Source organism: Aegilops tauschii, chromosome 1, assembly GCF_002575655.3.
Source record: "Aegilops tauschii subsp. strangulata cultivar AL8/78 chromosome 1, Aet v6.0, whole genome shotgun sequence".
Lineage (NCBI taxonomy): Eukaryota > Viridiplantae > Streptophyta > Magnoliopsida > Poales > Poaceae > Aegilops > Aegilops tauschii.
Window position 1 is genome coordinate 381,336,115 of NC_053035.3, and position 5,018 is coordinate 381,341,132.

Here is a 5,018-nt window from a genome sequence, read left to right on the forward strand (position 1 = left end):
TCATATTTACAAAAACAAGAGAGGTCGAGTTCATACCAGCTTTTCTCATCTCAATCAATTCATCATATATCATCATTATTGCCTTTCACTTGCACGACCGAACAGTGTGTATAATAATAGTAGTGCACGTGCATTGGACTAAGCTGGAATCTGCGAGCATTCCATAAACAGGAGAAGACAAGGCAATATGGGCTCTTGGTTAATTCAACAATAATGCATATAAGAGCCACTTCAACATTTTCATTATGGTCTTCTCCTATCGACCCCCAAAGAAAAGAAAATGAAATAAAACTATTTACACGGGAAGGCTCCCAACAATCAAAAGAAGAACAAGAAATCTTTTTGGGTTTTCCTTTTAATTATTACTACAGGCATGAAAAGTAAACTAGCTAAAAACTACAACTATCTTTTTTGTTTTTCTTAAGGTTTTCAAACACACAAGAAGAAAGCAGGAAAAAGGAAATAAACTAGCATGGATAGTACAATGAAAAAGTATGAGCACCGACAACTAGCATGAGTGTGTGAACATGAATGTAATGTTGGTGAGAAAATACGTACTCCCCCAAGCTTAGGCTTTTGGCCTAAGTTGGTCTATGGCCACGGCTGGCCTGGCGGATATCCAAAGTTGTAACTGGGGTCGTACTGAGAAGGAGCCTTGGGTTGCCACTGGTTAGCAATCTCCTCCGGATCCCACTGGTAAACAGACCGTCATGAAGGATCAAATTGTGGTTCTGGCTCTGTAGCTGGTGTGGGGTTTTGGTAGACGTGAATGACCTCCGGTGGAACAAGGTACTTGCCTGCAGATAAGTCAAACAAAGAAGGAGCCGACAAAGTAATAATATCAGGGCGAATTTTATTAAATATCAGTTTGTACTTAAGCGTCTTTTCCCTATTCTTAACAATAAAATCATGTGCTACCATACTCTTATAGTCTAGAAAAACAGGAGGCAACAACTTTTCTTCTTTCTCATAATGCCTAATAGGTATGTTAAAATGTGCAGCGAGGCGCGAGGCGAAGATACCTCCCAAGATGGGGCCCTTCGTATGGTTAAGATTTAACCGCTTTGCAACAATAGCACCCATACTAAATGTGTCATCACGGAACAAGGCATGGCACAAAATAACAATATCAGGGGCACTAAGGTTGCCGCAGTTTCCGCGACCAATTAAGCATCTACTAGCAAATATTGCATAGTAACGTAGAACAGGAAAGTGTATGCTAGTAATTCTTGCATCGGAAACCTTCCTCGTTTCCCCTACAGCAATTGTATCAATAAACCCTTCCACATCATCACGATGTGGTTCTTCTACGCTGCCCGAAAAGGGTAACTTGCAAATCTCACAAAATTCATGAAGGGGCATCTCCTTATACTCATCATATAAATAAAAATCCACCGAAGGTGGTGACCTCCTAGAATGGAAATGAAAATTTTGCACAAAGATATTAGTGAGTAAGAGATACTGTTCACATTGGTCGAGGAGGAAGTCGGTGAGGCCTGCATTCTCAGCCAACTCATAAAAATCATCATAAATCCCGGCTGCTCTCAAGAACTCATCACAAGGCCATTCACACGGTCGAACCTCCACGGTGCGAGGGAGATTATATTTGGGCCTCTTGTCTTCTTCACTTTGTTTATCCTTCGAGCTTTGGCTCGAAGAGCCACTCAAAAATCTCTTCATCATTTTCTGAAAATTTCTGAAATTTTTAGTAACTTCAAATGAAAGTGAACCAAACTCAACAAAATTGATAGCAACTACTCCCACAAGTGCCTAGAGACTATATCATGCATTATAACTACTTGGGACCAAATAAATTTGACATGCAAGCTCAAGAACAGGGTCACCTAAGCAGCAAAAATTTGCAATGAATAAAGTACTAGAACATAAACTAATTGGACCTTTGGAGGAGTCACATACCAAAGAAAAATCCCCCAAAGCAGTTTTGTGAGTGGAGCTTTGAGCAAGGAGATCAAAATGGCAGCAAGATGAGCTAGAACTCGTGCTTGAGCTGGTTGGTGATTTTTTTGGGAGGAAGAAGGAGTGTGTGAGTGCTGGAATAAGTGGAGGGGAGCCACCATGGGCCCACGAGGCAGGGGGCGCGCCCTGGACCCTCATGGCCAGGTGCTTGCTCCCCTGCTGTGTTCTGAGTGCCAGATATTCTCAGATATTCCAGAAAAAAAATCATATTTCAATTTCAGGGCATTTGGAGAACTTTTATTTTTGGGGTATTTTTTTATTGCACGGATAAATCAGAAAACTGATAGAATATACTATTTTTGCTTTATTTAATCTAAATAACAGAAAGTAAAAAGAGGGTACAGAAGGTTGTGCTTTCTAACTTCATCCATCTCATGCTCATCAAAAGGAATCCACTAACAAGGTTGATCAAGTCTTGTTAACAAACTCATTCCGAATCGCATGAAACCGGAGAATTTTCGAATAGCACTAGGTTACCTCAACGGGGATATGCACATCCCCAACAATAAGAATATCATAACTCTTTTTGACGGTAGGAAGAGGAAATTCAAAACCTCCAAACATAATCGATGGAATTTTTCCAATAGAGTTTATACTATGAACTTGAGGTTGTTTCCTCGGAAAGTGTACCATATGCTCATTGCCATTAACATGAAAAGTGACATTGCCTTTATTGCAATCAATAACAGCCCCTGCAGTATTCAAAAAGGGTCTACCAAGGATAATAGACATGCTATCGTCCTTGGGAATATCAAGAATAACAAAGTCCGTTAAGATAGTAATGTTTGCAACCACAACAGGCAAATCCTCACAGATACCGACAGGTATAGTAGTTGATTTATCGGCCATTTGCAAAGATATTTCAGTAGGTGTCAACTTATTCAAATCAAGTCTATGATATAAAGAGAGAGGCATAACACTAATACCGACTCCAAGATCACATAAAGCAGTTCTAACATAGTTTCTTTTAACGGAGCATGGTATAGTTGGTACTCCTGGATCTCCTAGTTTCTTAGGTATTCCACCCTTAAAGGTATAATTAGCAAGCATGGTGGAAATTTCAGCTTCCGGTATCTTTCTTTTATTTGTAACAATATCCTTCATATACTTGGCATAAGGATTCATTTTGAGCATATCAGTTAAACGCATACGCAAAAAGATAGGTCTAATCATTTCAGCAAAGTGCTCAAAATCTTCATCATCCTTTTTCTTGGATGGTTTAGGAGGAAAATGCATGGGTTTCTGAACCCATGGCTCCCTTTCTTTACCGTGCTTCCTGGCAACAAAGTCTCTCTTATCATAACGTTGATTCTTTGATTGTGGGTTATCAAGATCAACAGCAGGTTCAATTTCTACATCATTGTCATTACTAGGTTGAGCATCAACATGAACATCATCATTAACATTATCACTAGGTTCATGTTCATCACTAGATTGTGTTTCAGCATCAGAAATAGAAATATCATTTGGATTCTCAGGTGTTTCAACAACAGGTTCACTAGAAGCATGCAAAGTCCTATCATTTTTCTTTTTCTTCTTCTTAGAAGGACTAGGTGCATCTATATTAGTTCTCTGAGAATCTTGCTCAATTCTCTTAGGGTGGCCTTCAGGATACAAAGGTTCCTGAGTCATCTTACCCCCTCTAGTCATAATTCTAACAACATTATCATTTTTCTTACTATTTAATTCATTGAGCAAATCATTCTGAGCTTTAAGTACTTGTTCTACTTGAGTGGTAACCATAGAAGCATGTTTACTAATGAGTTTAAGTTCACCTTTAACTCTAGACATATAATCACTCAAGTGTTCAATCATATAAGCATTGCGTTTCAGTTGTCTACCAAAATAAGCATTAAAATCTTCTTGCTTAACCATAAAATTATCAAACTCATCTAAGCATTGGCTAGCAAACTTAGTAGGAGGGATTTCAGCTTTATCATATCTATAGAGAGAATTTACCTTTACTACCCGTGTCGGGTTACCAAGACCATGTGTCTCTTCAGTAGGTGATGAATTAAGACCATGTATTTCTTTGACAGGAGGTAAATTCTTAACATCTTCAGCTTTTATACCTTTTTCTTTCATAGATTTCTTTGCCTCTTGCATATCTTCAGGACAGAGAAATAGAATACCTCTTTTCTTCGGAGTTGGCTTAGGAGTTGGTTCAGGAAGTGTCCAATTATTTTCATTAGTCAACATATTATTCAATAGCAATTCAGCTTTATCAACTGTTCTTTCCCTGAAAACACAACCAGCACAACTATCCAGGTGGTCTCTGGAAGCATCGGTTAGTCCATTATAAAAGATATCAAGTATTTCATTTTTCTTAAGAGGATGATCAGGCAAAGCATTAAGTAATTGGAGAAGCCTACCCCAAGCTTGTGGGAGACTCTCTTCTTCAATTTGCACAAAATTATATATATCCCTTAAAGCAGCTTGTTTCTGACGAGCAGGGAAATATTTAGCAGAGAAGTAATAAATCATATCCTGGGGACTACGCACACAACCAGGATCAAGAGAATTAAACAATATCTTAGCATCACCCTTTAATGAGAATGGAAATAATTTGAGGATATAGTAGTAACGAGTTTTCTCATCATTAGTGAATAGGGTGGCTATATCATTTAATTTAGTAAGATGTGCCACAACAGTTTCAGATTCATAGCCATAGAAAGGATCAGATTCAACCAAAGTAATTATCTCAGGATCGACAGAGAAATCATAATCCTTATCAGTAACAAAGATAGGTGAAGTAGCATAAGCAGGATCATATTTCATTCTAGCATTCAGAGATTTTTCTTTCAGCTTAGCTAATATTTTCTTAAGATCACTTCTATCATTGCAAGCAAGAAAATCTCTAGCAGTTTCTTCATCCATAAAATAACCCTCAGGCACAATAGGCAATTCATACTTAGGGGGAGAATCTTCATCATCACTTTCATCAATATTATCAGTTTCAATAATTTCATTCTCTCTAGCCCTAGCAAGTTGTTCATCCAGAAATTCACCTAGTGGCACAGTAGTATCAAGCATAGAAGTAG